This window comes from Schistocerca cancellata, chromosome 3, assembly GCF_023864275.1.
Source record: "Schistocerca cancellata isolate TAMUIC-IGC-003103 chromosome 3, iqSchCanc2.1, whole genome shotgun sequence".
NCBI classification, from domain to species: Eukaryota; Metazoa; Arthropoda; class Insecta; order Orthoptera; family Acrididae; genus Schistocerca; species Schistocerca cancellata.
In genome coordinates, this window is record NC_064628.1 from 752,562,705 (window position 1) to 752,590,138 (window position 27,434).

At 43.9% G+C, this 27,434-nt stretch overlaps 1 pseudogene; it reads left to right on the forward strand.

Annotated features, from left to right (window-relative positions):
- Nucleotides 1–4,389: 4,389 nt before the first annotated feature.
- On the forward strand, nucleotides 4,390–4,507 carry LOC126177737 (5S ribosomal RNA; annotated as a pseudogene).
- Nucleotides 4,508–27,434: the final 22,927 nt, after the last annotated feature.

Consider the following 27,434-nt stretch of genomic DNA (forward strand, 5'->3'; position numbering starts at 1 on the left):
CGCTCACGCCCCAACATCGTGCAGCCCGCCTCCAGTGGTGTCGCGACAGGCGTGAACGGAGGGACGAATGGAGACGTGTCGTCTTCAGCGATGAGAGTCGCTTCTGCCTTGGTGGCAATGATGGTCGTATGCGTGTTTGGCGCCGTGCAGGTGAGCGCCACAATCAGGACTGCATACGACCGAGGCACACAGGGCCAACATCCGGCATCATGGTGTGGGGAGCGATCTCCTACACTGGCCGTACACCACTGGTGATCGTCGAGGGGACACTGAATAGTGCACGGTACATCCAAACCGTTATCGAACCCATCGTTCTACCATTCCTAGACCGGCAAGGGAATTTGCTGTTCCAACAGGACAATGCACGTCCGCATGTATCCCGTGCCACCCAACGTGCTCTAGAAGGTGTAAGTCAACTACCCTGGCCAGCAAGATCTCCGGATCTGTCCCCCATTGAGCATGTTTAGGACTGGATGAAGCGTCGTCTCACGCGGTCTGCACGTCCAGCACGAACGCTGGTCCAACTGAGGCGCCAGGTGGAAATGGCATGGCAAGCCGTTCCACAGGACTACATCCAGCATCTCTACGATCGTCTCCATGGGATAATAGCAGCCTGCATTGATGCGAAAGGTGGATATACACTGTACTAGTGCCGACATTGTGCATGCTCTGTTGCCTGTGTCTATGTACCTGTGGTTCTGTCAGTGTGATCATGTGATGTATCTGACCCCAGGAATGTGCCAATAAAGTTTCCCCTTCCTGGGACAATGAATTCACGGTGTTCTTATTTCAATTTCCAGGAGTGTTTATTAGTGCTTGTAAGGCGCGAAATTATAGCCACCTTACACAGAAGCCTCTCGGTATTTTAGTGTAGCTACCGACAACTGGATAAAGAGCTACATGAATCTTCTCCCTCACTGTCATTGTCAAACTCATAATTGAGGAAACCATGATATTTGGACAAGACTCGAAGAGCATTTGGCAGTTACATATTCGAATGATATGTACAGGTGTTCAGTTGGTCTTTATAGAAATCAAGATGAACACGAAACTTACTGAGACGTCAAAATTGTGAACTAAACACGGAGTCCAAAGTGGATCATTCTTTCAAGGCAATCCTCTTACTGACTGAGATATTCAGATACGCCTGGCAGCACGACAAACAAATTGAAACAAAGAGTTTGTCTCCCATTTTCTGAAATGCTCAGACCGAGAGAGGTAGTGCAGTGGTCAGCACACTGGACTCAAATTCTGGAGGACGACTGTTCAAATCCACTTCCAGCCGTCCAGATTTAGGTTTTCTGTGATTTCCCTAAATCGCTCCAGACAAAAACCGGATCGATTCCTTTGAACACTGCACGGCCAATTTCCTTCTCGATCCTTTCGCAATTAGAGCTTGTGCTCCGTCTCTAATCACCGCGCTGCCTACGGGACGTTAAATTCTAATCTTCATTCTTCTTTTTGCAGCTGGATTTATTAATGCGACCGTGAGGCCTGGTTGGATAGCTCTGGTGGTAAAAGCATCGCCAGGGAAAGACAAACGTCTATGGATATTATTATTGTCCGGCATCTAGTTTCAGTTTCACCGAGGCGGTGGGCACTTCAGCGCTGCGACACACGAGATGAAGGATCTCCGTGGCATGTGCAAAGTGATGTGCTTCTCAGCACCACACCAGCTGATTCACTTCCAGTCATTCTGGGGATGTGCGCAGTGAATTTCTTTATCACATATCTAGCTCCTCCTAGTGGTTAAAAAACGGGAGTCCTATGAAGAACAAGAAAAAGTAATGTAGTAGAACTGGAGATAAAAATCCAGATGGATCGCTGTAGAGTGGTTACTTGGTGTAGAAACCTGTTTACTTCTGGAGAGGGCCTCGGGGTATCTCGAGTTCCTCGCAATCACCAGGGGAGATTAAAAATGGGTCACATCTTTCTCAGTCGTGCCGTGCACTTTCTGTCTCAGCTCGATACTTATTCACTACTTTGAGTCCAGCAACAATAGAAAAAACCACAATACGATCGGGAAGAGTTTCTAAGCCCACGACGTAATGAGCCAGTGCCTTAGGTAAAATTTACAGGACGACATTCTGGGGTAAGAATGAAAACATGCCTAACAAGGCCTGCCTCTTCCATGGAAGATAAAGCTAATGAATGAAAATGAAAGATACTCGCAAGCCTCGTAACCTAATACCCTCGGAGTCTAAAAAGCAAGAGTTAACAACAGAGGCTGATAGGAAATAAAACCGAAGAAGTCTGGAACAAGTAGGTGGGAGCAGTGTCAGACTTCGATAAGGGCTTGTGTGGTTACTGTCTGGACCCTCTGTTACTGACCAAACTGGTATGAGTAATCCTACCAGGAGCCGAGCTAGCGCCAGCATGATTAAGACTCACGTACCTCTTCACACCATTAAGGTGATTGGCCGAGGAAGAGATGGCGAGCCCGGAACAGATTATAAGGCCTAAAGGCCTAATTCTGAACTGACAGCAGAAAGAGGAGAAAAAGAAGTAACAAGGTAAACTACTCTTAAGAATTGCATAGGCCTACTTTAAACATTTTTAGAAATGGGAAACGTCTTTCTCAATACTCTTTTGATCATGGGAAATTGCTATGTATAATCTGCGTAATAGAGAGAAAAATTAACCTCTATGCTTAGTGCAGTAGAGCGCGCTGTATCCGTAATTATGAAAACGGAACAATGTGCCTGATCTACAGTGCACAATCTATGAACATACTTCGGTCATTTCAAATTAGATTTTGTCTCATTGTTACTTTACCTCAAGAAGGATTGTCGGTATGAGAAGTTTCCTGCCGAATGTGCGATGTTATTCAAATATTCAAACACTGACACCAGGCACAAGAGATTGAATATTTGCCTCGTTCTAGTCTTCCACGATCAAAAACACCAGCTGTAGGCTGATACCTAGAAATTATGGCTCCTCGTTCGCCGATGAGATTTCTACAGCACTGTGCGTTTCCTTTTTGGGGCACCTGTATCGACACCATCAGTACCACTGTGCGAAATAAGTGTGAGAAAGTTTCCTCTTGACCGATGATTGCAAGATTTATCTGATGCCGGATGATCGTCGTAGAATAATACGGTGTCTACCAGCTACCAATGCTCGTCTCAGGCTTGCAGTCCCATAGATACAGTCATGTTTTGGACTGGTATCATGCACAGACGTCGGACCACTGATTGCGTTAGAGACAAATTTGAGGGCAGTGCAGCATCGGGACAGTACTTTCTAACGTACTGTCCAGTCCTACAAGAAATATTTCGGCGATGCATTTATCATTCAAGAAGAGAATGTGCAGCCAACCGCGATCCCATAAGAGGTAAAAAAGCATCAAACTCAGAGATCGTTGCGAGGCCGCAACTAAGAGCTGACAGCCAGAGATAGCCAGAGCGTTGCGACATCGTTTGAACAAGCATGTCCGTGCTGCCGACATCCCGGAGCCGAGCGACAAACAGGGTTTGTACATACAAATAAAGGGGGCTTGCACTGCATACGTGACTCCAGCCACGCTAAACACAACTGGAAGTCAGAGGAGATGTTCTGGAATGTTTCCCAGTATGGAATGGTCCGAGAAAGCGACCTTTGTGAACAATTTAAATACGGGTGGTTAGTGACTCAGGAGGGAACAGGTCTGGGGTAGTAAGGAGACTATAACCATATGTCGCCCGGTCTCGGAATTAGAAAATTTGTTAGCCCCGGCGTGCCGCCGCTGCTCACGTGACCAGCCGACTTATATCGGCATTTCAGAGTTAGACATAGAATTAACTAATAAGGTATTTATCTTGGAGTACAGCCAGGATTAGAGTACCATTATCATGAATAAATTCTGATTTTTATTTCTGCTTCCTTGAGATTCACACCACGTTCCGTACTTTGAAATACTTTCAGCTTGCAGCTGTGTACTAAAAGGTCTGTTTTCTGTAAGGTATCCTTCTACTTTTCTCTCGGAACACAAAAAATGCGCAATGGCACAGCGCCTATACAGGGAAGACTTACTTCCAGACGCAGGAATCAACTGAATGGAATGGAACGCGGTACCTGCTGACGCGAACCTGACTGGCCAAGTTTGTGACCAGTGAAGGTTTCAGTTCTTTTCAGCAGGAACCATCCGAGTATACTGGACGAGGTCAGGAGGACTGCAGTTGGAGAATGAGACAGGATTCAGCAGCAACGCCTCAGCTAACTTGTGGACAGCATGCCAAGGAAAATCCAAGCAGCTTATCATATGCAGAGTGGAGGAACATGGCACTGAACGTTATTATCCCGGAGCACTTTCTGATTTCGCAGATGTGAGAAGACGTGTATTTTCGAACGGCCAGGCTTATGTTTTGTTTTTATTTCACAGTAAAATTTTCTTTTGTCTTTGTTCCTTGAGGCAACGGCTTTGCCGCAGTGGATACACCGGTTCCCACCAGATCAACGAAGTTAAGCGCTGTCGGGCCTGGCCGGGACTTGGATGGGTGATCATCCGGGCCGCCATGTGCTGTTGCCATTTTTCGGGTTGCAATCAGCCTCGTGATGCCAACTGAGGAGATTCTCGACCGAACTGTAGCGGCTCCGGTCACAGAAAAGCACCATAACGACCGGGAGAGTGGTGTGCTGGCCATATGCCTCTCCTATCCGCATCCTCAACTGAGGATGACACGGCGGTCGGATGGTCCAGATGGGCCACTTGTGGCCTGAAGACGGAGTACTTTGTTCCTTAAGGTTTATCCTTTCATTCCTTGCACCACTTTAGTCGAGGTGCACACAGGCTCGCAGGTATTCCGGAGATGTAGACCTATTTTTTCACAGTTGATCTGATTTTTTATTCTTCGAGTTTTAAGTAGTTGTTTAGAAAGCTGTTCAATTCATTGGATTATGTATTGCCAGTTGAAAAGTTCACATTACATCCAAATGTGAAACATTACAGTGTAATGCAGAAAACTGGCGTTTCGATGTGAATCGAAAGCGCGATATAACATCTTCGTCCGTAGCTACGCAACCACCTCTTTCGCGTCCTGCCATGGGGCAGATGCTCTCTCTGCCTTGTCAACTGAACGGCGGTCCGCATCAGCTCGCTCTCAATCGGTCACCACCGATAAATGGAGGATGGACATCCACGGATAGTTATTGACAGTCGTGTGGGACATTGGCACTATGAGGAACTAGTGAAATTGACTATGGTTTCGAGGGAGTCTGTGTTGGTATTCTATCAACATACATGCCCAGGAAGCACGGCGCTCGGATTTGGTGACAGTTGGCCCTGGAGCTTGGACTGTTATTTGTGCCTACAAAAACTACTAGCAAAATGGAACTGCTGAAGCATGCAGACTTGTTTAGCAAACTACATCAGTGTAGATCTATGAGCTGCCATTCGAAGGTGTCCACTGTGCCATAGCGTTCTTTATACTATATGCTTTATTCAAATAGTTTACCATTTGGGCATTGGTGAAATTCGTTACGTCACTGTCATTTTTGTCTCGGAATTCGAGCCTGGTTCGTAATGTACGCATATTATTTGCCCTAGCTTTATGCGGTTGATCATGGTATTCAAGACTACTTTCACTGATTACCCTTTAATGTATAGCTTTGAGGGCTTTTTCGTTAAAATTTTATTTGTACATTCTTCCATAAAACTAGTCTGACTAATCTCAGTTTAAAATCAAACTATGTACATTGGTATCTGTTCGTTGGCTTAGATTTGAATTTTAGTCGACTACTTATGAGCAGTCAAATAATATTTCTCTAGTCTATATTTCATACTGCTTTGAAGTCGTTCCTTGTCTTTTCTCATTTCCTGTCTTTATATATGTTAACTGAACCGTCTAAATGTTTTTGGTGCTTCATATACATTTTTGGGAAAATGTGTTCATTTAAAATGTTTTTGGCTGATTTGGCAGTAACTGCAGTCATACTCTGCTTTACTGAATTTACTTTGTGGAAGAACCATCTGAGTTAGGTCGAGGTTTAACTATCTCCCATTTCTAATTTCAACGTAAAATTCAGACATTAAATCTTTGTTTGTCATTCCTTGTTTACCTGAGCCTTTTAATTTAACATGTCAACAAAACTTTCGAACAACAGCTTGGAAAAATTATTGTTATATAAATTTGTCTTTTCTGGATAAAGAGCTAGATTTCTTGTGGACTGAGACCTTACCATTCCCAGCTCCTCGCTTGCTAAAGCATTTCAGAAACTATGTAATCCGTTAATAAAAAATTTAGAAACGATATAGAACACAGTATACAATTTCAGTCTGGCAGGAAATTTTATAAAATCTAACACTCTGCTCCAGAGAGACGCCTTCTACTTGAATGTAAAATGAACAAGTGGACACAGTTACGAATCAAGCTCAGCCCAAAGTCAGGTGACCAGCCAAACCTGTGCATGAGAAGTTTTGATGTGTAGAACGGTGCTAGAAGAGGATGGTTACTGTTCAAGAACGTATGACTGATACTTCGACAGCGAATTTTTCTGCCTAATTCGTAAATGTGTTAGCAAAATGTTGAAGCGATCTTCGCGAGATTTGAAAACGTCTTTTCAACTGATGCTGGGTTTGGATGGCCAATCACCCCCAGAAGAGTAATTTCAAATGTAAATAAACCAACTGAAAGTAGACATAGCTCCGTAACAGTGAGGTTAATTTAAAAAATTATGCTTGCACACTCTGTCGCTCGTGTTTCGTAAACTGCGCTTTCGTAAAATGCCGCCCACGATTTTCCCCTTTGTGAACTCGACATGTTTCTATAAATGGGAACATCTCACAGTCTAATAATTTAGTCTGAGTGAACAATATGCTGTTGTGAAATGAATGTACCTGCTACAACTCATTTAAAGTGGGTTATTCAATATTTGAGACAGAAGCGTGACTGTGAATTAAAAATGTTTATACATCGCTTTTATTTTTTGTACTGAATTTATCATGTCTTTCGCTCTTAATTCAGTGAAAAAAAAAAAGAGTAATGTGTACCCGCTTCTGATAAACCTGTGTCCTTGGCTTATTTGTCTAACTACAGAAGGAAACATTCTGCACTGTATGCCACGAGCCTGTCGCCTCGGTCATCGTATTACTGGATATTCGAGACGTTTGTGGACGTATTCCTAGACATTAACTAATTACTGTCTACGACGGAGAGAGTGTCACTTTTAGGTCGCTATCGTACTGGAGAACCATTGCCACGGCTTGATTCTGAAATCACAATGGGTGCGTGGTATTCCGATGTATTTGCAACATTAGAAGATAGCAAGAACTTTCGTTATGGAACAAAATATCACCCCTAGAATGTCACCGATATCCGAACCGAAGTACGCAAGAGGTAAGTCAGCAGCAAGGAAACTAACAGTGGAGTACAGAAAAATTACACCCTCGTGCATCGATTAGCCACGGATTTCCTTAAGAGTAAGAATAGACTCTCGTAGGAGTAAGAGACATCTACTTCCAGTGAAAGCAATAGTCAATACGTCACGGCCTTCAGATGTCATAGTATATGAACATAGGACAGCAACACACGAAGGCAAAGGGTTGCACGCAATAATTTCAGAACACATAATACGCAATAAGTTCAAAACATGAACGCAATTTCAGTTACAAGATCTAATAATAGCCCTTCTTTCAAAGCCTTCAGCACATAAGATTCCATATCTCTCGTCTAAACTATACTTGTTCTACATTCTTTTGTGGTTGAAGAGTTGAAATTCAACTTTTATAGATTTTAAGTGAATCAAAGAAGTTTTGCTTCCTGATTTACATAATGTGAATGAAGCTCATACCACACACATAAGGGTGTGAAGAGAATGAGTTGGAAAAGACGAGGCTGTATTCGATTTCCTGGGAACGAAAGCTCCGTCACAGCTTCCGATTCAATATCAGTCAGAAGAAGAAATTCAACCAGCTGGCATTCTTGGAAGTCCTAAGAGCACGCACTCAAGTACGTTCTTGACATGTGCCGATTGTAAACAGTACTTGAGGCGTAGGAGAATGAGGAAGATGAGTTCAGCGTAGTTCACACTGTCGACTGTATTACTGTACAGGAGAAAGTATAAATTGAAGATAACTAATTTATTTTTCAGAGATGGTATGGTTGCACGAAAATGAAAGCTGACTTAGCACTTAGTAACGCAAGACAGGACCATTTAAAAGTTAAGGGACCTGGATGAAATTGTAAACGAAGAGAAACTACGTTTGAAACCCCGCAGAGGATATGGATACAGTATACAAACAACCGGTTAATGTTCTACGGGAGTAAAGTGAAAATAGCGAATCGGAGATACTTAGAATAACGACTACATGAATTTAAGACGGCTCTGCAATTCAACTACACCACTTTTCAGGTCCTGCAATCATATTAAAGTCCACCGCAAATGACTCTCGACACGAAGTTTCGGGACTACTGAATCAAATACGATGTTTTTTAAGGCGGACTTGCGTTAATAACTAACAAGTAGAGCCAAAAAAATGAACAACGGCTAAAATGACAATAACAATCAGTTAAAAATTTAAATTGGACAAGTTAGTGATAGAAATAAAGGATTTGTAGTGTGAATGAAGTACAGTACATGCACTCAACACGTTCCCAAGAAGTTATTGTAAGTTATTGTAAAATAATTTGGCGGATATGTAAATGTTCATCGAGCTGTACAAGGCTGGGGTATGTACCTTAGTGCGAAGGATGTCCCTGACTTACCGTTGCACCGTCTGTGTTCCCTCAGTCGCCACCATCCATCACCTGAAAAAATATCCGATGCCTTTCCAAATAATGGAGCAAAGAGTATCACCATTGTGACTCTTCAGAACACTGGAAGAATGGACCCACCCTCATAGTCTCCATCAGATTCGCCGACGATGGCCATCCGTGGTAGTGCAGAATCGCTACTCATCGCTGAACACACGTTGATGCCATTCATCTCACAGCAGCGTTCCAAACGCAGCCGCTTGTGTTGTGGTCTAAACGGCAGCCTACCCCCGGTAATTCACCTGTCCCACTGCTGCTTGTCTCCAACGAGTAGTGCGGGATGTGTTTATTACTTGTCCTCGGACGGCAGGAGCAGATGTGAAGGTGTTACGATGTGCTTGGTACACAACACGATGATCTTCCATCGTGGTGGTCAGACATAGTCGACCGGACCCTTGAAGACGATTGTGTCTGCCCTCACGACCAACGCAGTCCTACCTCAGGTCATTTTCACATCGTAATGACCTACAAATCTGGATATTGCACGCTTCGACCACCCAGCCAAATGGAGACACACAATGAGGTCTCTTTGAAACTCTGTGAGGTGCTGATAACACTGTCTTACACGATTACACGGCGGCTCTAGCTGTTAAGAATAACAGACACTAATGTATTCTGGTGGCCGTTCTATATGTCACAGATAACTGCAATTCCAATCATTTGCATGTCCACTGATGATGTGTACGTGTACGAAGTTGGACTACATCCGATGATGTCTTCCGAGTACTTCAAATCTTTTTTTTTTCAGGCAGTGTAAATATCTCTCCCTTTCATGGTAACATGATTAATTAGCACTGAAGATAGCAGCGGTATGGTTCACTATTGCACACCTACAGGGTACAGGAAAAATATGAACAGTGATAGTAGTGGGATCGTTGTGTTTGACGGTCAACAACGCAAGTAAGGCACGTGTCGCGCTGGACTGTGGGTGTTCGGTACGGACTAGGAATCAGTGCAGATTGTTTACGATTAGTGCAAACTTCGTATCTGCGTTCAGAGGCTGAGGTCGACGTGCAATGAACGGAGTTCCCAAGAGAGCAGAGTGTGGGGGCCCGATTAGCTGGCCGGTGTGGTTGAGCGGTTCTAGGCGCTTCAGTCCGGAACCACGCGGCTGCTACGGTCGCAGGTTCGAATCCTGTCTCGGGCATGGATGTGTGCGATGTCCTTAGTATAGTCAGGTTTATGTAGTTCCAAGTCTAGGTGACTGATGACCTCAGAAGGTAAGTCCCGAAGTGCTTAGAGCGATTTGAACAATTTTAACTATTAGCTGGAGCATCAGTAACCAAGACAGCCAACTTATTGGATGTTTCAAGAGAAACTGTTTCAACGGCCATGACAGCCTGCACAAAACATGGAAAGACATCATAGTGTAAAAATAACAGGGGCAAATCAAAACTAAATGACAGAGATCGTTGTACGCTAACACGAATTGTGTCAAAAACCACAAAACTGCGGCGGCTAAAGTGATCTTCGAGACCCCGTATCTATCGACACTGTCCGCCGAGAATTCCATAAAACGAATACCCATGGACGAGCTGCTATACCGAAACCATTAGTGTTGGCAACCAACACAAAGAGGAGTAAACCATGGTGGCAGGAGCATAAATCTTGGACGGCTTAACAGTGGAAACATGTCATATGGTCCGACGAGTCAACGGTTTCGTTGTTTCCAACATCGGGCCGGGTTTACGGCTGGAGAACGCCAAAAGAAGCCTACAATCCTGATTACTTCATTCCAATGGTGAAGCATGGAGGTGGAAGTGTGATGGTGTGGGGAACCATATCATGGTATTCTGCTAGTTCCATCATTACGCTCAAAGGCTGTGTTACGGCCAACAATAATGTGAACATTTTAGGTGATCAGGTGCACCCCATGATTCAAATGTTGTTCCCCAATAATGATGCCATATTTCAGGACGATAATGCACCCATTCACGCAGCCAGGACAGTACAATCGTGATATGAGGAGGATGCAGCGTCTTTCCTGGCCAGCACAGTGCCCCAGACTTGAACATTATCCGACCCTTGTGGGCGGTATTGGAGCGCAGTCTCCGGAGCAATTTCCACTTCCCTCGTCACTACAGGAGTTAGAAGAGGGTCTGATCGAAGAGTAGCATAACACTCCACTGGAGACTATACAATCATTATATGCCAGTATTCCAAGAAAAATGGCAGCTGTATTACGGGCAAATCGGGGTATAACCAGTTATTACACTACTGGCCATTAAAATTGCTACACCACGAAGATGACGTGCTATAGACGCGACATTTAACCGACAGGAAGAAGATGCTGTGATATGCAAATGATTAGTTTCTCAGAGCATTCACACAAGGTTGGCGCCGGTGGCGACACCTACAACTTGCTGACATGAGGAAAGTTTCCAACCGATTTCTCATACACAAACAGCAGTTGACCGGCGTTGTCTGGTGAAACGTTGTTGTGATGATGCTTCACGTTTCCGACTTTGATCAAGGTCGGATTGTAGCCTTTCACGATTGCGGTTTATCGTATCGCGACATTGCTGCTCGCGTTGGTCGAGATCCAATGACTGTTAGCAGAATATGGAATCGGTGGGTTCAGGAGGGTAATACGGAACGCCGTGCTGGATCCCAACGGCCTCGTATCACTAGCAGTCGAGACGAAAGGCATCTTATCGGCATGGATGTAACGGATCGTGCAGCTACGTCTCGATCCCAGAGTCTACAGATGGGGACGCCTGCAAGATGACAACCATCTGCACGAACAGTTCGACGACGTTTGCAGCAGCATGGAGTATCAGCTCGGAGACCATGGCTGCGGTTACCCTTGACGCTGCATCACAGATAGGAGCGCCTGCGATGGTATACTCAACGACGATCCTGGGTGCACGAATGGCAAAACGTTATTTTTTCGGATGAATCCAGGTTCTGTTTACAGCATCATGATGGTTGCATCCGTGTTTGGCGACATCGCGGTGAACGCACATTGGAAGCGTGTATTCGTCTCTATTGCAGGTCCTGTACGGGCCTTTCTGGATACAGAAAATGTTCGACTGCTGCTCTGGCCAGCACATTCTCCAGATGTCTCACTTACTGAACACGTCTGGTCAATCATGGCGGAGCAACTGGCTCGTCACAATAGGCCAGTCACTACTCTTGATGAACTGTGGTATCGTGTTAAAGCTACATGGGCAGCTGTACCTGTACACGCCATCCAAGCTCTGTTTGACCCAATGCCCAGGCGTATCAAGGCCGTTATTACGGCTAGAGTTGGTTGTTCTGGGTACTGATTTCTCAGGATCTATGCACCCAAATTGCGTGAAAATGTAATCACATGTCAGTTCTAGTAAATATATTTGTCCAAGGAATACCCGTTTATCATCTGCATTTCCTCTTGGTGTAGCTATTTTAATGGCCAGTAGTGTAGTAAACCATTCCCATGTAAGTACAGGTGTTCACAATATTTTGCCTATCCCATGTATATAGTACTAGGGCCCACGGAAGCTTCACCCGCCGCGAAGGAAAAGAGTGCTTGTGCAGTTCGCTAAGAAATTCCACCCCTTGCTGAACGGTCGATGGCTAGCGAAGCCGACACGAAAACACACCTACCGCATACGACACAAAGTACTGGTGGTGGGGACATATGCCTTTTGGCTTGTTTGGCAAGAAGGAGTGCGCGTGGTCTGAGATGGAGTGTTGGAGGTTTGCGGCGGAAAGGTGGGGGGGGGGGGGGGGGGAGAGGAGGCGAGGCGCAACACATCAATACCGGGCCGGCCCCATCTGCATCTGCATGCCGCGGCCGCACTCGCCCGGCGCCGCGGGGCGTGGTTCCTGCGGCCGGCCGTCTCTTGACCTCTTTATCCAGGGTCCCACCAACACTTTGCACGTGGAATTTTCAGGCGGTTTCTGGTGCCCGTGGTGGCACGTATTCACTTTCTATGTTGTTTTACGAACAAAACAGTCTAGATTAAGTTTTTAGTTATTTGCTTATACCGGTTTCGACCGAATTATGCCATCTTCAGGACACCGTTCCTCACAAGCGACTTCTAATCAAACTGCGGGCCTATGGGGTAGCGTCTCAGTTGTGCGACTGGATTCGTGATTTCCTGTCAGGAAGATCGCAGTTCGTAGTAATAGAAGGCAAAACATCGAGTAAAACTGAGGTGATTATCAGGTGTTCCCCAGGGAAGCGTCCTGGGACCTCTGCTGTTCCTGATCTATATAAATGACCTGGGTGACAATCTGAGCAGTTCTCTTAGGTTTTTCGCAGACAATGCTGTAATTTACCGTCTAGTAAGATCATCCGAAGACCAGTATCAGTTGCAAAGCGATTTAGAAAAGTTTGCTGTATGGTGTGGCAGGTGGCAGTTGACGCTAAATAACGATAAGTGTGAGGTGATCCACATGAGTTCCAAAAGAAATCCGTTGGAATTCGATTACTCGATAAATAGTACAATTCTCAAGGCTATCAATTCAACTAAGTACCTGGGTGTAAAAATTACGAACAACTTCAGTTGGAAAGACCACATAGATAATATTGTGGGGAAGGCGAGCCAAAGGTTGCGTTTCATTGGCAGGACACTTAGAAGATGCAACAAGTCCACTAAAGAGACGGCTTACACTACACTCGTTCGTCCTCTGTTAGAATATTGCTGCGCGGTGTGGGATCCTTACCAGGTGGGATTGACGGAGGACATCGAAAGGGTGCAAAAAAGGGCAGCTCGTTTTGTATTATCGCGTAATAGGGGAGGGAGTGTGGCAGATGTGATACGCGAGTGGGGATGGAAGTCATTAAAGCAAAGACGTTTTTCGTCGCGGCGAAATCTATTTACGAAATTTCAGTCACCAACTTTCTCTTCCGAATGTGAAACTATTTTGTTGAGCCCAACCTACGTAGGTAGGAATGATCATCAAAATAAAATAAGAGAAATCAGAGCTCGAACAGAAAGGTTTAGGTGTTCGTTTTTCCCACGCGCTGTTCGGGAGTGGAATGGTAGGGAGATAGTATGATTGTGGTTCGATGAACCCTCTGCCAAGCACTTAAATGTGAATTGCAGAGTAATCATGTAGTTGTTGATGTAGAAAATACAGTATGACTGTTGCTACCGACGCTGTGAAGTGGTGAACGGCGTAGCGTGGTGGTGGGAACAGTCCTCAGTGTTAGTTCTGAAAATGGCATAATTTGGCCGAAACTCGCAATATAAATCTAGTAAAAACGCGTTCAGGATTTATGGACGTCCATCTTATTGCATGGCGAGCGACTTCAGTTGATTACGTATATAAGAGAAAGTACCAGCACAGCTGTATCTTGAGAAAGTCTTCATTCTATCACGCGACTAGTTTCGTTGGCACATTACCGCCATCCTCAGACCCCACTACCCCATTGAACATTTACTATGGGATTCTTGTTACTAGTATACGTGGACTAGCTTTCATCAGGAGTGTGTTGCCTCCGATGCCCATTGGGGCAAGGGACTGATGACCCTGTAGTTGGGCCGGCCGGGGTGGCTGGGCGGTTCTAGAAGCTACAGTCTGGAACCGCGCGACCGCAACGGTTGCAGGTTCGAATCCTGCCTCGGGCATGGATGTGTGTGATGTCCTTAGGTTAGTTAGGTTTAAGTATTCTAGGGGACTGATGACCTCAGAAGTTAAGTCGCATAGGGCTCAGAGCCATTTGAACCGTTTTTGAACCCTGTAGTTGGTTCCTTTATACCCTAAAACAACCAGCCAACCAACTAGCCCATTGGGGTACTGGAGACAACACGGGTCGAGTATAGATCCCTGAGGTAAGCTACCCCATGTGTGCCAGTAATAAGGATCCCATAGTAAATGTGCCAAGGAAATGAAATACCCTTTCCACAGAGGTGGATCCTGAGGATGGCGGTAATGTGCCGCCGAAACTTGCCAATGCCCATTGGGACGTCGTTAAAAAATAAATAAATAAAACAAGATCACTGACATGTCCTGCGGTTCAATGTTGCCTTTTCGTAACGATGGTGTTTTTCAGTCGTTGCTGATAAAGTCAGTAAGTTTATAACTAGATCGAAAATTACGTGGCTTTTTGATGTAAAATTATTTAAGGAAGTGCTAACTTAGCGAGTTACAACTCTGTAGAAAGATCATGAAATGTTTCTAAAAGTAAAAAAAAATTAACCCCGAACCCCGATGCAGATCTGAATTCTGAGCTGCTGGAAATTTTTAGCCTAGTTTTACTGTGCCGTGATTATCGTGACTACACAGGTGGTGCCGCTCATTTCTAAACATTAAAGGAATGTGGATTCTTCTTCTTCTTATTATTATTGTCCACCCTTGCCTTCACTATGGGTAAGACATTACTGTATGGCGTAAAGCAATGTTAGTGGCACTTGATCGCTGGGACCCTTCCTGCCGCCACCACCCACACTGACACAGAATTTGTGGACACGACCTGTCTGCATCTGGCGTAAATCTCATGTTTAAGTGTAAGAACATTGTCTATACATTTGTATGTTGGCGCAACGTCTATTTTAGGCGGGACGTGTTTACCAGCCCGGTATTTACCTAGCTCGATGTGAAAAACCGCTTAGAAACTACATACAGGCTGGTCAGCTCACCAGACCTCAACGTTAATCGGCGAGGAGGATTTGATCCATGGCAAGTCCGCCTCCTCAAATCCCGGAAGCGCCGCATTATCCAGCTCCGCTGTGCAGGATCTATGAATAGTGAATAAATTAGACGATATGACGTTTCTGAACTCACTAGTTTTTATTTGCTTCGTGATGATCATAGGTTCCGTACCAACAAATACGTCCTCTTCACTCAATGACGGACGAAGAAGTTCCACATTCCGAGTTTTTTATTTTTTCGCTAGAATAAGCCAACCAACTAATTCTCTAAACGAAAGTTATGCTGATGACTACTGATCGAAGACAAATCTCTCCTGTATCACGATAAATTCTACTAAATGATAATAATAAAAATAATGTTAATAATAATAATAATAATAATAATAATACAAATTACACTGGAACAGAACCATTATAACAGATAAAACAACACCACATAACAAACCTGACATCATACTCACCAATAAAAAGAATAAATTAACACAACTAATCGAAATATCCATACCCAATACAACAAATATACAAAAGAAAACAGGAGAAAAAATTGAAAAATACATCCAACTGGCTGAGGAAGTTAAGGACATGTGGCATCAGGATAAAGTTGACATTATACCAATTATACTATCAACTACAGGAGTCATACCACACAATATCCACCAGTACATCAATGCAATACAGCTACATCCAAACTTATATCCATAATTATTGATACATGTTCCATTACCCGAAAGTTCCTAAATGCAAAATAACATATACCATACAGTTAAAAGGAAGTCACGCTTGATCAAGGTCCGCGTCACTTTCCATTTTTGAGCAGACATAATGTCTGAGAAAAGAAAGAAATAATAATAATAATAATAAACCCCGTGGAGGCCCGGGAAAAGAATAGGCCTCCGGTATGTTCTGCCAGTCGTAAAAGGCGGCGAAAAGAACAAACCACTAATAGGGCTAACCCCCCTTTTAGTGTGATTAGTTGGTTCAGGACAGAACTAATGAGGCCTCGGACAAGCGCCGTCATGGTCGGGGACGACGCTTGAACCCTATGCCCGCCCACAATGGTAATAACACTGCTAGCCAACTGGAAAATGATTTAAATCCAAATAGAGGTGTTTTGCAGGATATGCTTCCTGCAACCACCCTAGAAGGAAAACAAAGACAGAGGATGAGATGGTCAGATGAAGTTAATCGACACCTCATGTTCTGTTATTACCAAGCAACAAACCTAGGAACCAACACAACTGGATACAGATCACAAGTATACACAACATTTATTACGAGATACCCAGAATTAAAATTTTTAACAGAACAACGACTAGCTGATCAGATCCGTGTAATAATCAAAAATAACAGGATACCCCAGTCAGAATTAGAAAACATCAAACAACAAGTACAACAAAAACTGGAACAAAATAATGTGCAATCAGAAGAAGAAGAAAATACAGTAATGGACTCAAACATCCCAGAGCAAACAAACAAAGAACAACACGCATCAATTAAACAATCAGAGGAAAACGAAATCTTAAGACAGCCACCAGAACAAGCACAAATAGAACACAAAGTGACGCACATGTTAGATATAGAAGAAAAATTTCAGCTGACATATATAGAATACAAAGACACAAATGCAGACATTAGACCATTCTTGTATAGACCGCCAAATAACCCACAAGTCGAAACAACAATAAAAACTATCAACACAATCATACACAACAAAATAAATGAGAACACAACAATGGAAGAATTACAACTACTGGTTTATATAGGAGCACTCACTACACTAAATATACACACTAGGCAGAGATCAGAGCCAACCAACACACAGAAGAAATCCCACAAAACCAGCATGGCAACACAGGCTACGGATCAGAATAGAAAAACTGAGAAAAGACATCGGACAGCTAACACAATTTATAAGAAATGAAATGTCAGAAAAAAACGAAAAAGGTTAGGTAAAATCTCACAACAAGAAGCGATAGAGCAATTAGATGAAAAGAAGCAGAAATTACAAGCATTGGCCAAACGACTTAGGAGATACAAAAAAGTGAAAATAGAAGGAAACAAAACCAAACATTCAACACAAACCAAAAGAAATTTTACCAGACAATAGATAACACACACATTAAAATAGACAATCCACCAAACATAACAGACATGGAACACTTCTGGAGCAACATATGGTCAAACCCGGTACAACATAACAGGCATGCACGGTGGATACAAGCAGAAACAGACTCATACAAGATGATACCACAAATGCCTGAAGTGATAATTTTGCAACGTGAAGTCACCCTAGCAATTAATTCTACTCACAATTGGAAAGCCCCTGGAAAAGATAAAATAGCAAATTTCTGGCTAAAGAAGTTCACCTCAACACATTCACACCTAACTAAATTATTTAACAGTTACATTGCATACCCATACACATTCCCTGATACACTTACACATGGAATAACTTATCTGAAACCTAAAGATCAAGCAGACACAGCAAACCCAGCTAAATATCGCCCCATAACATGCCTACCAACAATATACAAAAACTGATTTCTTGATACTTATTCAATTCTAGTCCCTTTAAGTATACAAGCCTGTGGAAATTTACAGACCATGGAGCTATTCGTCGGTGTGTATCTCACTCTATATTTTTATCTGATAAACGGAAAATCAGTATCCGATGCTTGCGTTAAAATACACGTATAATTTTATAAATAAACAATGTGCATTGGTAGTGAGGATGTAGACTAAGCGGTACTGCATAACTTCATCAGTGACGAATGTGACGTAATAAACTTCAATACAAAAATGTTGTTTCTTCATTTCACCTGTCATGTTATTCGTATATTATTTTCCGTGGTTTTATTTTTCTCCACTTTACGATGTCAGAAAGACGTGGAAGAGATTTCAGATGCAGAAGTAACTTATTTAAGAAAGGGTAAGGAATAAAAATGTTTGGGCAAGCACAAAGCAAGTCAACATTTTTATTGGTTTCATGGAATTGTACACACTGTCTGTGAACGATTCGGTTAAAACGTCGGAACTCGGTTTCGACGATCGCTAGCCCCAAGTACGTCTTTTTAACATGAAGCTGCTCCAACCCACTTAGATCTTGAAGTTCGCGTGAACCTAGGCTACAGATAAACTAATTGCTTGAGACCTACTCAGACGATTAGTTTGTTGCCTAGGTTCACGCGTATTTCAACGTCTAAGTGGACCTTCGTGTTAAAACGACGTACTCTCGTGGTCAGTCGGATACGTACTGTCGACCGACTCAGGCATCAACTGTGAAATGCACACCAGATATTGGGGTTCAGATAAACGAGATGGCATCGGATTGCTTTCTATTGCATTATGTGCACAGCTAGCCTACAAGTTGATATGCACTATTTGTTCAAAACTATCCGCACACCCCTACGCAGTGTGGAATAAACCACAAGGCGTCACAAGAGGCGGACCTGCCATTGTAAAAGGAGGCGAGGAATATTGTGTCATAAGTGGAAATGCAGTAATAGCAGAACTTGTCCGCCAGGACAGCTAAGTGGCTTCGAACGTGAACTACTGAGCGAGGTGTCGCAATGGTTAGCACCCCGGACTCCCATTAGCGAGGACGACGGTTCAAACCCCCGTCCTGCCAATATGATTTAGGCTTTCCGTGATTTCCCTAAATCACTTCAGGAAAATACCAGGATGGTTCACTTGAAACGGCACAGCTGATTTCCTTCCCCATCCTTTCCTAATCTTAGCTTGTGCTCCGTCTCTAATGATCTCGATGTCGACGGGACGTTAAACACTAATCTCCTCCTTCTACTCCTCCTCGAACTTGCGCTAGTGACTGGATATCTTCCGAGTAACTAATCTATCCAGACATCTCCACCCATCTAAAGTTGCTCAAGACGACTGTAGGTGATGTGTCTGTGAAGCGTGAAATTCGGATTTGTAGGACAGAGCGGATCAGACTGTGGAAAGGGGCCCAAGTTCAGTTACAGTTAGTTACGCAAGAACGCACAACTTTATTCCTCGAAAACCAATGCACAGTTCTCTCCTTAAAACAACAAGGATCAAAGTTTAAATAATTGATTTTAAAACACAAGAATTTAGATAAATGGCTGAAGGACTTACTTAACTAAAATTAAAATATCCTTAAATAATTCCTTTTAAGGCTCAAGAATGTAGACAAACGGCTGAAGGCCTTACTTAAGTAAAAGTAAAATATCTTCTCGGCTAAAGGCGCAAATAATATTGCAGATCAGCAAAGGAAATTATTTAAAAGGCAAGAATTTACCAATTTCGGCCAAAAGCCATATTAAGGAAAATTTAAATTAATTCCTGGGCTGAAAGCCTGATAGTATTTCAACATAATAAAAGGGAACCTTTAGAGACCACCATTTACACAGTACAACAGAAAACCATCTTAAGAAAACTTAAAATATGTTGACAGCTGAAGGCCCAAACAATTATTCAAAATAAATAAAGACAAACCTTAAGATAAGCATTTACCCAGTATGGCTGAAGGCCATTTTAAGAATCAAGATGATTAAAGAGAAACCTTACAGACAGGAATTTACACATTACGGCTGAAAGCCACAGATTTTAAAACAAACATCGCTGAAGGCCTAAATACAGAGCAAACAAGAATTTTAAGTAAAACATGGCTGAAGGCCTAACCTTAAAATATTTCACATAAAGTTCGGATGAAGGTCATATACTGAACGTAGAACAGACAAAATTAATATGCGGCTGAAGGCCTGGCACAGAATTGCAACAAAAGAAAATCTAAATCACAAACAATGGAACGGTGGTGCTCAGAAGTGGTCCAAGGGTCAGCCTAAGAGAGGAAACTCTAACAACAGTTTAGGTGAGACAGGCAGCCAAGCGTAACACTGAATAATCGGGTGGGGCACGACTTAGGGACAGCTGAAGAACCAACCAACAACCTAATCAATTCGCTTCCACCCGACCAATGGCACGACAACCAAAAATATCAGCGAGGATGAGGATCGCAGCAGAACTATTTCTTATAAATTGGTGTCTAAGCACAGTCAAGGCACAATCACCACTCAAGCAAAGAGGGAGAACAACATCAAGCTACCGAACTACACGCTGCGCCGGACAGCATCAACATGGCGAGGAAAACACACTGCCGGAAAACTACGGTAATGACCAGGCCAGGCAACCAGGATGTTAGTGGGCACAAGGTTGGTTGGTTGGTTTGGGGAAGGAGACCAGACAGCGTGGTCATCGGTCTCATCGGATTAGGGAAGGATTGGGAAGGAAGTCGGCCGTGCCCTTTCAGAGGAACCATCCCGGCATTTGCCTGGAGTGATTTAGGGAAATCACGGAAAACCTAAATCAGGATGGCCGGACGCGGGATTGAACCGTCGTAATCCCGAATGCGAGTCCAGTGTCTAACCACTGCGCCACCCCGCTCGGTAGTGGGCACAAGGCAGAAGATACCGCTGGTGCGCTTCACTAATAAATTATAATCATTTCAAATGTTAAACACAATACAGGAAAACGGCTGTAAAATTTTGCCGACTCCAGCACACCACCACATTGCTGCTTGCGAGAACAGCGCAGGAAGCAACAATCAGCAATCAACGAAGAGATGTCACAGCAGCTGAGGTTTCATAACAGGTTTACTGATTACTCAACTCCAGTATGCATGTTCGGTGGGCGACGAAATTTGCAGTTCTTGCAGCTACTGCGACACAACTCTGACCGCACATGCACGCTGCCAGCAGCCCCGGCCTGACCTCACGCCACGGAGACTTCCTTGCTGCTCCATCGCAACCGACCAACTGCCTCACATGCACCAAGGCACGGAAATATAGCGGCCACACTAAAGAAGGTACAGTATTGCTAGTATCGATAAACGCTGCTGGTGCCACTGACGGAGGAAAGTGAGCAACTCGTTCAGGTAGTAACTGAACGAGCAATAAGACGCCACTCAATGGTGACAAAATGCGAAAACAGAGAAACAGCATCAGCGTGAGCCATCCACGGTTCAAAGTGTAAACTGGAAGGCAAAACCACATCTAATTCAAGATCAGGCAGATCTCATGTACAGATGGATGAAGACTGTCGAGCACTGCGGACGGTGGTTGTGAAACATGGCGTGAAACCAGCGGAAGGAATCACTCCAAAGTGCTACCAGCAGTCCAGCAGAAACAATGACTATGCGCAGGTGGTTACAAAAAGATGGGTGCACTAGTCATACACACTCTTTAGCCACTGCTAAACAACACTTGAAGTGATGTTAAGAGCGACGTTATTGGACATGAATGACTGGAATCGAGTAATTTGGAGTGATGAAAATGGGCTGTGCCAACACGGCTTCTCCTCCGGCAGAGTGTGGCGGGGCAAGCTGTCACGGCCAGTCGCTGTGGCAATCCGACGAAGAGATATGTTTTGATGAATGCCTGGAGAGCGTTACCTGCCATTATCTGTAGGGCCAACAGTTAAGTTTTGAAGAGGAGGCGTTATGGTATGAAGATGTCTTAGGTGGTTAAGGAAATGAACACATGTTACAACATTGTCGATTGCACACTGTAAACGAAGAGTTGGAAGTGGCTCGGAGCACTATGGGACTTAACATCTATGGTCATCAGTCCCCTAGAACTCAGAACAACTTAAACCTAACTAACCCAAGGACAGCACACAACACCCAGCCATCACGAGGCAGAGAAAATCCCTGACCCCGCCGGGAATCGAACCCGGGAACCCGGGCGTGGGAAGCGAGAACGCTACCGCACGACCACGAGATGCGGGCAGAAAAGGAAAAAAAAGGAAGAGTTGGGAGTCGATGACTGATCGTACAAGCATAACAATGCACTCTGTCATAAAGCAACATCTGTGGGGCAATGGTATGTGGACAGTAACGATGCTGAAATGGAATGACCTGCCCAGAGTCCCGATATGAACCAAAATGAACATTTTTGGGATGAGAACGCCGACTTCACTCCAGAGCCCAGCGTCCAAAATCACTTGTTTCGGCTTTTGAGGAAGAATAGGCTCCCATTCCTCCACAGACATTCAGACACCCCACTGAAAGTGTCCCTAGCGGAGTTCAAGCTGCAATAAGGCGAAGGGTGGACATACCTCCTGTTACAGTCAAGTAAGAGGTATCCAACCCGCATTCAGTAGCCGAGTTCGCTAACGCACGGCATTGCAGTGGCGCTCTACTCAGACGTAAGCCAGTTCGTATCCTGGTGGCGAATAAAATTTTCACTGCCAGTATTTGGTTGGTAAGGGGAGGAGAGATGGTGGCGTTAAGTTCCATATCACCAGCCTCTGCTCCAATGTTTTGGATTCAATTCCAGAGCTCCCTGCAGTGTCTCATGAATTAAGGGCAAGTGACACTGTTGATGGTGCTACGTCTGTCGGATGGGGATGTCAAGCTCGGTGGCCTCCTTTGTGCTTTTCACGAGGAGTAGGTTATCTGCCAGCACCAGGTTTGACCCTCTCCCTTCCCTTTATCCACAACACAAATCCAGCTGAGCCATGCTGCGGTGCACGTTGGTGCTGTTTGTCGGCTTCCGTCCTCTGTTATAGGCCAGATCGTATCGTTTAGTTGACATGGTTGCAGTTGTTTGTCTTCTTCTCGTGTTGACTGGCGCCTTTGGTTTCACAAGCATTGCCTGTCAGCTAATGGCAGCAACGGAGGTTATCCATATGTAGTAACTGTGGCCCTATCTTCCAGGTTGTGTGAGTGTGCAGGTCTGTTTGGGACGCAGGAGGAGTCAGGTCCGTGCAGTGGGCGAATATGCCGGGACCGCTGGCGGCCTGCATGGACTGCCGGATCGAAGGCCTGTGGTCACGAGGGTGCACGACCTCGTCGTAAACCAGATCCTGCGAGCTTTAAGTTGAGTGCATTTGGATCCAAGAAGAGAAACCTCCACCATTGTGAGTTCTTGTGGTTCTCTAGTGAAACTTCCTGGCAGATTAAACCTGTGTGCCCGACCGAGACTCGAACTCGGGACCTTTGCCTTTCGCGGGCAAGTGCTCTACCATCTGAGCTACCGAAGCACGACTCACGTCCGGTACTCACAGCTTTACTTCTGCCAGTACCTCGTCTGCTGTCCCCGGCCCCGTCCACAATCGTAACCGAATGCTGCCTTCCTTGACCACCAGGTTTCACCAACACTACCAAACAATCGTCACAGCTATGCGCACGATACAGACACGCAGTTAACTCTTCATATCACGTCGGAGAAAGGCAATGGAAACCACCTTCACTACGACCTTGCCACGAGCGGCGGTGCAGGGTTCTTGCATCTGCTCCGTTGGTTGGTTGGTTGGTTTGGGGAAGGAGACCAGACAGCGTGGTCATCGGTCTCATCGGATTAGGGAAGGATGGAGAAGGAAGTCGGCCGTGCCCTTTCAGAGGAACCATCCCGGCATTTGCCTGGAGTGATTTAGGAAATCACGGAAAACCTAAATCAGGATGGCCGGACGCGGGATTGAACCGTCGTCCTTCCCATCTGCTCCGCTACGCTCTTACCCTAAGTATGGGAACTTTGCATTGCAGTAGGCGACTGAAGTGTGGTCTGGTGCAGCTGTCGACGCAAATTCATCCTGTGCAAGTACCTTCACCTCTGCGTAACTACTACAACATAAATCCACTGAACAATTTTTCTCTCCACAGTTCCCTCTGTAATCAAGCTCACTGTCCCATATTGTTTCCCATCAACCAATTCCTTCTTTAATCAAGTACCGTCACAATTTTCTTTTTTCCCAAAATCCATTCAGCACTTCCTCATAACTTACCCGATTTCCGCATCTAACATTCAATATTTTCTGTTACACCACCGGAGACGAGGTGGTGAAGAGTTTTTTGCCATGTCTGAAACTGATACTGTTGCAATTGAAACCATGATCAAGGACAAAAATGTAGAAGTTTCTGCATTTCGTGATTTGGGACATCCAGAATAAAGGCAGGAGATAATCCGTGTGGTTACATTTTACTTCAGGCGTCATTTTTGTTCTCATTGCGCGTTGAACCTCTGTTTCCGTAAGCAGAATAAGGGATTTGCAAGCTACTGTTTCCGTAAGCAGAATAAGGGCCTCGCACGCTACTTGAAGGTGGGCTGTGCCAAAGCGGCTTCTCCTGCGGCAGAATGTGGTGAGGCAAGCTGGCGCAGCTGGTCGCTGTGACAAAACGCGCCCGTTCCGGTGCCTGACAAGAGATTAATGTGGTTAAAATGCAGGCAGCAAGTGGCGTGTGGCTAATAGTCATGTCAGCCGTCTCTGTTTATGTTTGCCCAGCGTAACGTAACGTAACGTAACGCAACGCGGTCGCCGCCTAGTCGCGCCACGTGTCAAGCTCTCCCCCACATCAGCACTCAGATAAAGAAAAAAACTCCACAGGGAAAAAATAATCTCACAACTGTACAGGATCCCAACTCCAGCTATACCGGAGGACAATTGTGCTTGTTTACTTATTCAGCTGTCGAGGATTCTTTTAAGAGGTCTTACTTGGATTACCTTTGCCTCGATACAAGGTGCCTCACAAATGATGGTACAGACTTCGAGGAGGAGTACTGTAATGTTGTTGGTTAAATTTGTTATGAAAGCGGTGCTGTTAGACAATAAAAGCGGTTTAAAAGCTGTGAGCTGTCTGGGGAAGTTAACCTTGCATTACTGCGCAACTGTTTCACCAGGTATCCAGTCTAGCTTACCAAATTCCCAACCAGACTAACATTAATTATAATCTTTTAATAGTCATACGACAACCGGTGATATATATATATATATAAAAGAGAATTTAAATAAAAAGAAATAAATCAATTTATATTTGGACATTTATTTTAACGTTGATCATTGTTCCGTTAAAGTTTCAGCATATTAAACTTGATTCATAACTAAGCTGGTGCCTTATTTAGGATTGTGGAAAATGTGAGTTTGTAATCTTACGGAACACATCAAATATGGAGCCAAGATTGGGAGACTGCATACAACACTGCATTCATAAAATAACACATGAAAAACGTTGAAACATATGCAAGAGGAAATTAACCACAACCAACCGATTCAATTTTCTCCCAAAGAAGTTACGTTCGTAGCACAATCCTTTCCGTCATGTAATTACCACACACTGGTATACTAAATTCATACCAACTCTCTGTGAAATCTTCCGGAAAGAATAGCTGAGGGCTACTTTGATGATTACACCACATGCTTCACGTGGTCAACTCGGTTTACAGAAAGAGTGTAACTCCACAATAATTTTGATAATTAAAATAAATTATATCGAAAAGCAATTTACAAAAGAAAAACCTCGAACTGGTTACTATCGTCTTGCTATTAACCTGATGGGTCAAACAATTGTATAAGCACGTGGTACTGGTCTCACAAAGTACACCCCACGTGGGTTGAACATAAAGAAAAGTTGCTATATGGAAAAATATTGTCAAGACGAGACGTTATAATCTCACGCACATTCGCATTTAAGATTGATGATCTTAGTTAGTGTTACTGATCAACACGTGGTTCCACTTTACTCACAAAGTAATGACAAAGCAACTACCGGAATATATTCTGAACTTCACACTCGAATGACACTGCATTGCAATTTAAGATAACATTAGATATTTTAGAGCTAAACCTGAAATAAAGGTGATTAAATTTTCAGTTAGGCTGAACTTAAGAAATCCATTGTCCTACGGACTTAGCAGACACGCGCTTAGCCGGAGATCTTACCACTTAAGACGCTCGCCACGGATAGACTGACCTGGTCCCTTCCTGAGGGTGGCTCGCAAATACAAACGGAAGTGGCCAGAGAAGCAGCTTCGTATACCAACATGACAAGGGACGGACAGGACCATACTAAGGATAGAAACCTCTCTGCTTTTAGAAAGCGTAGCTACCTGTTCCGACGTTGGTTCTACTGTTCTCTAGCAGACAGGCTTGTCTGCTACCCTCAAGCATGCAACTAGAAATACGTTTGCTCATTCATCCTCTCACACAGAAGGGAAGGGGGATGACAGTATCTTATGATATACAGTATATAAAAGAAAGCGGATGTAGGTTCCGTATGAGACTGTGTGACATGAATTACATATAAACTGTGTTTTAAAGTGTAGTAGTGTGACAGATCGTTCTTGTTTATGTGTAAAAGTAATACGTTTCACTGCTCAGTCTCCTCCCAGATAGTCAGAAACGCCACAGTAAATTTAGAACAGGAATTTATGCCGTAAATGACAACAGATTTAAGAAATTATCATGAAAGGAACCCAACAGAGACCTTTCAGTACACTCTACATAAACACCGCGTTAGTCTTAAAAGTTTGGAGACTGGATTAATAAAAATAAAGAAAAGTTAAGGTGGTGGTTTTAATGCTTCAGGGTTTCTACATACTCCTCCCCCACTTGAGTACAACCTCAGCCATCTGGGTCTGTCAAAAAAGTCCTTTTTTAAGATGTTGCGTGTCACATTGGCTTTAGTTACGTCGTCAAAGCGTTCAACCTTCATTTGAATGTGGTCCCCATCGTGGGTTCTGTGGTAGATTCGTACTGCAAGCGTCCACATATCTTTATTCTTGTTCCGGAGTCAAGGCGTGAGGGACAAACTTTACACACACTTTTCGTTTCTTCAAAACATTCTGGAGAACGCCTTGAACACTTGATTTAGATATGTTGTTCCATTGAGATAGTGGCACAAAAACGTTGACACACTACGGTCGCACGGCCACTACTGAACACTACCTGCTCACATTTGACTGGTCGAAAGCACATCTGTTATTTACATTTATTAGCTAAAGCTACAACATATTGTAGTTACTGTGCTTGCGTCGCTTATACGACAGAAATAAAAATTAATCCTGACGCAGTATTTGTACTGCTATTACAGTAGCATTAGTACAAGTTGAGTGGTTTTTTTTACGGTAGTCATTTAATAGAGAATCGAATTTCTGTCTGAATAGCAGTTAAATACAAAAATGTGATTAAAATGCACGTAAAAGTAGTACACATGCAAAGAAACTAATGACTATTGTCGCATTTATAATTTACAGAGTGAATAAAACAAAAACTTTCCATAGTGTTCTAACCATTTCGAGATAACGTAATCTACACAGCAAAGAGGTCGATAGTAAATTATCTGAAACGAGGCCGAAAACCAGAAACATCT